At 45.5% G+C, this 10676-nt stretch overlaps 1 long non-coding RNA gene across 1 annotated transcript in view; it reads right to left on the bottom strand.

Annotated features, from left to right (window-relative positions):
* Positions 1-6227: 6227 nt before the first annotated feature.
* Positions 6228-10676, bottom strand: part of LOC134730758 (uncharacterized) — a 29501-nt gene continuing 25052 nt past the window's right edge. Inside the window, exon 3 of the long non-coding RNA XR_010112711.1 lies at positions 6228-8933. This is a non-coding gene — a long non-coding RNA (uncharacterized LOC134730758). The remainder of the gene's footprint in view (positions 8934-10676) is intronic.

The following is a 10676-nucleotide window of genomic DNA, read 5'->3' as shown; positions in this document are numbered from 1 at the left end:
AACAGTCCCCTGGCTGCCTTCATTGGTGGCAATCCATTCATGTGGAAAGTGAGACTTGACCCAAATGAGGGGACCTCTAGGTTTAGCACCACTTGAGCTTCGTCTGACCCTGGAATAAACAATAAATCTACTCTTTAGTTTGGCATTGCATGGGTCAACTTGTTACTTAAATATTTTACTTTCAGCTGCTTAACTTTATATATAGGTCAGCCTCAGTGTTGTTGAAAAAATATTGCTAAAAATAATAAACAGTTTTGGAAATAGAGTACATCTAAAACAAATAAAGTTAACGTAGAATAATACATTTTAGGGCTAGTAGGGACTTCAGTTATCATTTGCTGCAAATTTTGCCTGCTCTTAAATAGGCATGAAAGAGTTAAATAATACAGCCCCAGCAGGGCAGGTAGTAGAAGTTTTTTAATCCCAAATGCTGCCCCCGGGGGTAAGAGGAAGAGATATTTGATAGTCCAAAGCAGAAAGTAAATATGGAATAAATTACTTCCACGTAACTGGGGAGATTATTTCAAGTAGATTGCAACTTGGAAATGGATCGCTTCTTTTCAAAACCTAGGGTGACCTGCAAATTTCCCATCCTGGTTTCAAGGTGGCACCAAGGGAAGGAGCAAGTCCTGGCTTTCAAGGGCACCTATAGCTGATATATTTTGTAAAGTCAAAGCTAACATCTTTAATATTTGCATTATTCAGATCCATGCAGTAGTTAATAGGAACAGAAATAGAAAGAGACATAGAAATGTGGCCAACAGAAAGACACTACCTTAAATGTTTGAGCTGTAACCTTTGGTAGATGGCAAACAGAAAACTCTTTGCAATTAATATAATTGCCCTTGTTCAAGGAAATAATCAATTTGATTTGAAATGGGGTTGAAAAGCCTGGGAAGGGATCTGTGTGAGACACCTAAAAGAATTACTGTACATTTTTCCACGTAACGGGCCAATTTTCCCATTCTTTGGTTTTAGTGCTCCCTTTTATAGTCAGTATGACTATGCACCAATCCTATTTCCAAGTGGTAGTCTTTCTAATATTTGTCTTCTCCTCTTTTTTTTCAGACAGCGTCTCATTCTGTCACCCAGGCTGGAGTGCAGTGGCACAATTATAGCTCACTGCAGCCTCGAACACCTGGGCTCAAGCAATCCTTCCACCTCTGCCTCCTGAGTAATTGGGACTACAGGCATGTGCCACCACACCCAGCTAATTTTTAATTTTTAATTTTTTGGTAGAGATGGCGGTCTTGCTATGTCACCCAGGCTGGTCTTGAACACTTGGCCTCAAGTGATCCTCCGGCCTTGGTCTCTCAAAGCTCTGGGATTACAGACATGAGCCACTGCACCCGGCTCTGTCTCCCCTTCCTATGTGTGTTGGCTCTAGAACAAGAGAAGCCTTGTTGAGATTCCTGGCTGCCCACCCCCCATCACCTCTCTGACTTTGGGCAAGTTGCCTGGCCTCTCTCAGCCTTTATTTTCTTTTTGTGAAATGGGGATAATAATAGTACTTGCCTCATAGGCAAAATGTTGTGAGAACTAAACGAGAAAATGCATGTAAAGCACTTGGCACTTAGTTCTTTTTATGATTATAATGATAATCAGACACAATAAATTATTTCTCACATCACATGCTGTTTAGCCTATTCACTGTTCTATTTTTCCTGAAGTCAGTTCAGTGTGTAGCATCCAGAATTGAACAAAACACCCCCGATGTGACCTGATAGTGCAAAGTAAACTATCATCTCCTTCATTCTAGGTATTATGTTTCTATTAATGCAGTCTAAAGGTAGGATATGAGTTGTTTTGTTTATGTATCTTTTTTTTTTTTTTTTTCAGGGATGGGGAATGACTATCTCCAATTAAACTTCTCAGTAAAATCTCTCCTCTTGTGTGTTGTGCTTTAGTATTTAGTTTTGGATACTAGTGCAGGATCTTAAACTTATCCCATTACATGTGATTTCTTTAGTGTTAGTTCCTTTTCAAATCTGTATAAGCCATTCATTCATTCATTCATTCATTTTAGAAAGTCAAACATATATTTATCATGAGCCAGCACGGTGCCAGTTATTTGCCATATTCTAAGATTTTAAACATTCATTGGCATTTTAATTGTGCATGATTTCTATACCTTCATCTGAATTGTTGTGTAACATATTTGGATAATACAGAGCTAAGGGCACAGGCAAAGAAATATCTTTAGAAACTTTCCTCTAGGCTCACCAGCACCCTTAGGGCACTGTCATTTAAATATTATGAATTAATCTTGTGTGGTATCATTTGGTACAAATTATTTTCCAGCTTGACCAGCAAGAAATCTTGAGACTTTCTCAGAATTCTTGTTCAAGTCAAGATTCCCTATATCTTTCTAGTCACCTAACTCAATATTCCTATCAAAATAAGATGAATCTGATGAGATTTTTTTTAAAAAGTGAAGTTAGGCTGGCTTGTTTCCTAATGGGCTGAGAGGACATATTCCCATTCCAGAATTTTGAAGAATCTAAGTGCACACAACACAGTGCCTAAAGCATGTCAGCTGTCTGTTTCGGATGCTCGTCCTACCACGTGTAGCATGGCAAAGACAGGAGTCAGAGGTTGGGAAGTTTAGCTAGGTGAAAAAGTCTGCCCTAGGGTATGCCCTTCCCACTACTGGAGAGCAGTTGCTTTACATTTTATTTTACCTAGCTTTTTGTAAATATTTCTCCCTTCCTGGGTTACTTGTGATCAAGGGGCATGGACTTACTCATCTCTTATAATTCCAATCAGTGCATGACACATCATAGCTGATCCTCAATTATGTTTTAAGTTAATGTACTCAAGGTTTATTTGTCAATTGAATGCCTAACCTATTACAATTAAGGAGAGAGAATACTATCCCCTTTCAGTCCAGGTGTATGGCAAATGGAGATGTCTGTAGGTATTAGGACATCCCTAGAAACTTTCAGAAAGGCATTGGAGGAATGCCTCCTTAAACAGTATGAAACTCCAGTGATTAGCAATGGAGTCTAATGAATGAGAAGCAGTATAATGGCTTTCTCAAAATATTGGGAAATTCATGATCTTTTTCTCTCCTTTATCATTCCTAGGGTTTTGGAAATCTGGATTGTAGCAGGGCATTGTAAGTTAAAAAATCATCTTCCCATTCTGTTCTTTGCAAAGATATTTCTGTTCCTTAAATTTGTTGAGGGTAAGAGATTGCAGATTGCTTCTGTGGCCTTTTTGAAGGTAAGTATTATTACTTTTTTTTTTTTTTTTTTTAATTGATCATTCTTGGGTGTTTCTCGCCGAGGGGGATTTGGCAGGGTCACAGGACAATAGTGGAGGGAAGGTCAGCAGATAAACAAGTGAACAAAGTTCTCTGGTTTTCCTGGGCAGAGGACTCTGCGGCCTTCCGCAGTGTTTGTGTCCCTGGGTACTTGAGATTAGGGAGTGGTGATGACTCTTAACGAACATGCTGCCTTCAAGCATCTGTTTAACAAAGCACATCTTGCACCGCCCTTAATCCATTCAACCCTGAGTGGATACAGCACATGTTTCAGAGAGCACAGGGTTGGGGGTAAGGTCACAGATCAACAGGATCCCAAGGCAGAAGAATTTTTCTTAGTACAGAACAAAATGAAAAGTCTCCCATGTCTACCTCTTTCTACACAGACACGGCAACCATCCGATTTCTCAATCTTTTCCCCACCTTTCCCCCCTTTCTATTCCACAAAACCGCCATTGTCTTCATGGCCCGTTCTCAATGAGCTGTTGAGTACACCTCCCAGATGGGGTGGTGGCCGGGCAGAGGAGCTCCTCACTTCCCAGTAGGGGCGGCCGGGCAGAAGCGCCCCTCACCTCCCGGACAGGGCGGCTGGCCGGGGCGGGGGGCTGACCCCCCCCCACCTCCCTCCCGGACGGGGCGGCTGGCCGGGCGGGGGGCTGACCCCCCCACCTCCCTCCTGGACAGGGCGGCTGGCCGGGCAGAGGGGCTCCTCACTTCCCAGTAGGGGCGGCCGGGCAGAGGCGCCCCTCACTTCCCCGACGGGGCGGCTGGCCCGGCGGGGGGCTGACCCCCCCACCTCCCTCCCGGACGGGGCGGCTGGCCGGGCAGAGGGGCTCCTCACTTCCTGGTAGGGGCGGCCGGGCAGAGGCACCCCTCACCTCCCGGACAAGGCGGCTGGCCGGGTGGGGGGCTGATACCCTCACCTCCCTCCCGGACGGGGCGGCTGGCCAGGTGGGGGGCCGACCCCCCCACCTCCCTCCCAGACGGGGCGGCTGGCCGGGCGGAGGGCCGACCCCCCCACCTCCCTCCCGGATGGGGCGGCTGGCCGGGCGGGGGGCCGACCCCCCCACCTCCATCCCAGACGGGGCGGCTGGCCGGGCAGGGGGCTGACCCCCCCACCTCCCCCCCGGACGGGGCGGCTGGCCGGGCAGAGGGGCTCCTCACTTCCCGGTAGGGGCGGCCGGGCAGAGGCGCCCCTCACCTCCCGGACAGGGCGGCTGGCCGGGCGGGGGGCTGACCCCCCCACCTCCCTCCCGGACGAGGAGGGAGGATGCTCCTCACTTCTCAGATGGGGTGGCTGCTGGGCGGAGGGGCTCCTCACTTCTCAGACGGGGCGGTTGCCAGGCAGAGGGTCTCCTCACTTCTCAGATGGGGCGGCCGGGCAGAGACGCTCCTCACATCCCGGACGGGGCAGCAGGGCAGAGGTGCTCCCCACATCTCAGACGATGGGCGGCCGGGCAGAGACGCTCCTCACTTCCCAGATGTGATGGCGGCCGGGAAGAGGCGCTCCTCACTTCCTAGATGGGATGGCGGCCAGGCAGAGACGCTCCTCACTTTCCAGACTGGGCAGCCAGGCAGAGGGGCTCCTCACATCCCAGACGATGGGCGGTCAGGCAGAGACGCTCCTCACTTCCGAGACGGGGTGGCTGCCAGGCAGAGGCTGCAATCTCGGCACTTAGGGAGGCCAAGGCAGGCGGCTGGGAGGTGGTTGTAGCGAGCCGAGTTCACGCCACTGCACTCCAGCCTGGGCGCCATTGAGCACTGAGTTAACGAGACTCCGTCTGCAATCCCGGCACCTCGGGAGGCCGAGGCTGGCAGATCACTCGCGTTTAGGAGCTGGAGACCAGCCCGGCCGACACATCGAAACCCTGTCTCCACCAAAAAAATATGAAAACCAGTCAGGCGTGGCGGCGCGCGCCTGCAATCGCAGGCACTCGGCAGGCTGAGGCAGGAGAATCAGGCAGGGAGGTTGCAGTGAGCTGAGATGGCAGCAGTACCGTCCAGCTTCGGCTCGGCATCAGAGGGAGACCGTGGAAAGAGGGGAGAGGAGAGAGGAGAGAGGAGAGAGCTTATTTCTTGATATTTGTATCTCCAGTGTCTGGCACAATGCTTGGGGGTGAGGAAGAACTCAATAAATGTTTGTTGGATGAATAAGTAATATTTGTGAAAGTGTTTTGTAGACTATGAAACTACACAAATGAAAGATCACAAGGATGATTGCTTATGAAGCCCAGAAATTGAAGTGGAACTCCTTTCTTAATGTAACACACACATACATATTACACACATTTTTTTCCTTGAATAGTGGCTGCATTTTTTTTAATGGAACACTGGGCTACTTTTAAATATTGAAATCAAAATGTACATGCCCACTTTTTATTAGCAGTTGCTCCATTTGCTCTTCCAGCTTTGGCTGGAAAACATCTATTTGTGTACTTAGTATCTCTGTCCTTGGTTACCCCCATCCCTGCCTTCTCACCCATCTTTAGTCTGCCTTATGGTCTTGACATAGATTTTCAACTGTTAGACTGTCAGGCTTGCAAGGATGCATTTTAAGAAATCAGTTTCTTTGAAAGCACTTGAACCAAAAGTCAAATGGCATGATGTAAACCAATAGTTTTTCAATGAAGATATGAAAACCCTCAATAATTACAAATAAGGAATCTAACCTATTGACACCAATTTGATTACACTGTATTGATTTCTACAAAAATATTATGAGAGAGCAGGCTACTTATACTCTACTGATCAGATTACAAGTATACTTAGTAAAGACAGAAATAGTATAGCCATAAAAGAGTTTACCTTAAAATGTCACCTGATGTTAGTTGTCCCTCACTGATTCAAGTAATTTCCTTTATTGAGGTGGATCTGCCTGTTGGTGGAGAACCCTAGACTGCATGCAGCCATGCACATGATCTGGAGACACAGCAGGTGAGTCCAGCATGTCAAGAGCAGATGACAATGAATGGAAAAAGCTGGTCTTGCTACTTTCTCAGTAACAGTGACTAGCAGTGTGTATGAAGAGATCAAAATTCTAAAGGTTCCCACAAATTTCTCAGTTTCCTATTTAGGGCTTTAGGTCTTTGGAGATATCTTCCAGATACGGTATTTGTCTGTTTTCCTTATTCTTCTGTGAACTGGTATAAATGAAGGTGGGTAGGGTGGGGTGAGTGGGGCTTTGAGGCCTTCCATTTCATCTGAGCTCGATGTGCCAGGAGGAGGCCCCTGAGAAGCTCAGGCAGTTCCACATAAGCCAGCTCCCACACAGCTCAGCAGGACTTGACAATGATTGCACTGTGAGGCTTTCATCCTTCTGGGCAATTGGCAAATCCAAAATTTCTAGGTAGAGGGGTTTAGGGTGGCACCCTGGAGAGGAGGAAGGATCAAGGGCATTGTCTTGAAGCGACTTTGTCTAACAAGCACCAATTTTTTACCTAGCTTGAATGCTTATTTTGACATATCTTGGAGTTAAGTAAATGGGAAATTTTGAGAGGAACCTTAAGGAAACTCCAAGTCACCCCTGGATATTGCCAATAGAACCCAAGTATGGTAAACACTTCAAAGCCTCCATAGTGTTGTATGAAGCATGGAATCCCTCTTCTGAGGGTTTGAATTCACTCACCAGGGAAATGTTTTTCAAAGTATTGTCCTACTGAACCATGCAATCAAGAGTAGTGATGGGGAGGGCTTCTAGTGAAGGAGAGCCTTCATCTGTAATAAGCATCTTGGACAGAACTAATGCACAGTGAAGTCTAAAACCACTGTCCACTGAAAGAACCTCAAGAGCTCTTGTCCTTCTGATGTATGGAATTTCTTAATTTTTTATTCCTTTGTATCTCCCAGTGGTATTTTGGAATATGAATACCTCCACTGGATTACTTTCCCCATTGTGACTAGGAAGTCTGTATCTTTTTGAGCGAATCAAATTATCAAAGGGCATCCCTCAGAATCTTTCATGCTGCATCTAATGAGGAGCTCACTTACATTTATAGCACACAGTATTGACAATCACATTGGGCAAAATGAAAACATGACAATAATATTAATACCACATATTTAAATAATAATCTACAATTCACAGTTACATAAATTAAATTGCATGGTTAAATTCATAGCACATTTATAGTTAAATCATATCTCATCAATTTTTACAATATGCTGTCAGGGTAAGGCCATATTCTTTCTATTTTACAGATGAGGAGCTTGAGACTCAGAGAAGGCAATGACACACCTTAGGTCAGCTGACTAGTGTACACAGAGAAATTGGCTCTCAAGTCAGATCTTCCAACCCTAGTCCACCAATGCTAACTCATGTCATCAGATGACATCCCAAAGGGCTTTCAGGAAGATTCATTGATGTCAAATCACCTGGGTTCTGACATTTGTAGTCCCTTTGGGAAAATTTCCACTTAGATTGCCATGGACATCCTCTTGATGAGTGACAGTTTTCTCCAGGGAAAGATGCTTCTTAGTTGGTCTTGCTCCACCTTTACCTGCCAGCTTTACCCTAGGCCTCACATTCTTGATAAAGAACACATCCTCTCCTACCTTGCTTGCCATTGTATTGCTCATATCAGGGAGGGTGTGACTTTAAAATTTCACAAAAATCCTTTTTCTCATATCTGATTATGCCATGTTTGTAGACACACTGTGGACGTGTTATCATATTTTCTACTTCTTTGTTTTAATCATCTTGATTTAATCCCTGTGAGCTCATATTCCTTCATTAATGTCATCAAATTAAAAGAGGAAAAGGGATTTTGGAGGCTTATGCTGGATTTCCCCAAAGACAGGCACAATAGTGGTCCACTCAGCCTCTGCTGTGCCCTTCCTGTGGCAGGGACACACTATCAGGGAATGCAGCCCGTAATAACTAGACCCCCCTCATTATCACGTAGGTCTTCCTTTTGTTCAGCTGAAAATTTCAGCTTTTACCTTCCACACATTGGTCCTTGTCTTGTCCCTTTTTCATGTGAAAGTTTTTCAAATATATGAGCCAGTCATCAAGTAGCATTAAAGTTATATAACTGGAAGTTGTTACGTTCTGAACCATGTCTCTCCAGATTCATATGTTGAATTCCCAGCCCCCAGTGCCTCAGAATGTGACTGTATTTGGGAACAGGGTCTGCATTAGTTTGTTTTCACACTGCTATAAAGACATACCTGAGGCTGGATAATTTATGAAGAAAAGAGGTTTAATTGATTCACAGTTCTGCAGGCTGTACAGGAAACATGGCTGGGGAGGCTTTAGAAAACTTACAATCATGGTGGAAGGTGAAGAAGCAGACACATCTTCACATGGCTGGCAGGAAAGAGAGAGAGCAAAGGGGGAGGCGCTACACACTTTCTAACAACCAGACCTTGCGAGAACTCTATCAGGAGAACAGCAAGGGGAAAGTCAACCCCCAGGATTCAGTCACCTCCCACCAGGCCCCTCCCCCAACTCTAGGAATTACAGTTAGACATGAGATTTGGGTGGGAACACACAGCCAAACCATTTTATTCTGCCCCAGCCCCTCCCAAATCTCATGTCCTTCTTACATTTCAAAACACAATTATGCCTTCCCAACAGTTCCCCAAAGTCTTAATTCATTCCAGCATTAACTCAAAAGTCCATGTCCAAATTTTCTTCTGAGACAAGGTTAAGTCCCTTCCAAATATGAGCCTGTAAAATCAAAAACAAGTTAGTTACTTCCCAGATACAATGGGGGGTACAGGCATTGGGTAAATGCTCCCATTCCAAAATATAGAGGATACAGGCCCTATGCAAGTCAGAAACCCAGCAAGGCAGTCATTAAGTCTTAAAGCTCCAAAATAATGGAACTTAAAGGTGTTGGTGGATTTACCATTCTGAGTCTGGAGGATGGTGGCCCTCTCCTCAAAGCTCCATTAGGCAATTCCCTAGTGGGAACTTTGTGTGGAGGTTCCAAGACCATATTTCCCCTCCATACTGCACCAGTAGAGGTTCTCCCTGAAGGCTCTGCCCCTACAGCAGTCTTCTGCCTGGACATTCAGGCATTTCCATACATCTTCTGAAATCTAGGTGGAGGCTCCCAAGCCTCAACTCTTGCCCTCTGTGTACCCACAGGCTTAACACTACATGGAAGCCATGAGGCTTGCAACTTTCACCCTCTGGAGCAGCAGCCTAAGACATATCTGGGGCCCTTTGAACCATGGCTAGAGCTGGAGCAGCCAGGATGCAGGGAACCATGTCCTGAGGCTGCGCAGAGTAGCAGGGCCCTGGGCCTGACCCATGAAACCATATAACCCTCCTATGCTTCCAGACCTGTGATGGGAGGGGCGGCTGCAAAGGTCTCGGAAATGCCTCGGAGGCATTTCCCCATGGTCTTGGCTATTAGCATGTGGCTCCTCTTTACTTATGCAAATTTCTGCAGCTGGCTTAAATTTCTCCCCAGAAAATGGGTTTTTCTTTTCTACCACATGGCCAGGGTATAAATTTTCCAAACTTTTATGCTCTGCTTCCCTTTTAAATGTAATTTCCAGTATCAGATTATCTCCTTGTGCATGCATATTAGTTTATGCTGTTAGATGCAGCCAGGCCACATCATGAATGCTTTGCTGCTTAGAAATTTCTTTTGCCAGATACCCTAAATAATCTCTTTCAAGTTCAAAGTTCCACAGATCTCTAGCACAGGGCCACAATGCCACTAGTCTCTTTACTAAAGTATAGCAAGAGCGACCTTTACTTCAGTTCCCAGTAAGTCCCTCATCTCCATCTGAGACCAGCTTGGCTATCTCTGTCCATATTACTGTCAGCATTTTTGTCAAAATCATTCAACAAGTCTCTAGGAAGTTCCAAACCTTCCCTCTCTTCCTATCTTCTTCTGAACCCTCCAAACTGCTCCAACCTTTATACATTACTCAGTTCCAAAGCTGCTTCCACATTTTCAGGTTTCATTATAGCAATGCCTCACTATTTGGTACAAATTTTCTGTATTAGTCCCTTCTCACACTGCTATAAAGACATACCTGAGACTGGGTAATTTATGAAGAAAAGATGTTTAATTGACTCACCATTCTGCAGGTTGTAGCAGAAGCAGGGCTGAGGAGGCCTTAGGAAACTTAAAATCATGGCGGAAGGCAAAGGGGAAACAGGTACATTTTCTCATGGCCAGCAGAACAGAGCGAGAGCAAAGTGGGAGGTGCTACACACTTTCAAACAACCAGATCTGGTGAGAACTCTATCACAAGAACAGGAAGGTGGAAGTCCGCCCCCCCATGATTCAATCACCTCCTACCAGGCCCCTCATTCAACACTGGGAATTACAATTCAACATGAGATTTGGATGGGGAAACAGAGCCAAACCATATTAGGGTCTTTAAGAGGTAATAAGTTAAAATGGAGTTATTAGGGTGGCCCATAATTCTACAGAACTGATGTCCTTGT

The sequence above is a fragment of the Pan paniscus genome, chromosome 1 (assembly GCF_029289425.2).
Source record: "Pan paniscus chromosome 1, NHGRI_mPanPan1-v2.0_pri, whole genome shotgun sequence".
In the NCBI taxonomy this organism is placed as follows: Eukaryota; Metazoa; Chordata; class Mammalia; order Primates; family Hominidae; genus Pan; species Pan paniscus.
This window is presented reverse-complemented; position numbering and strand designations above follow the sequence as displayed.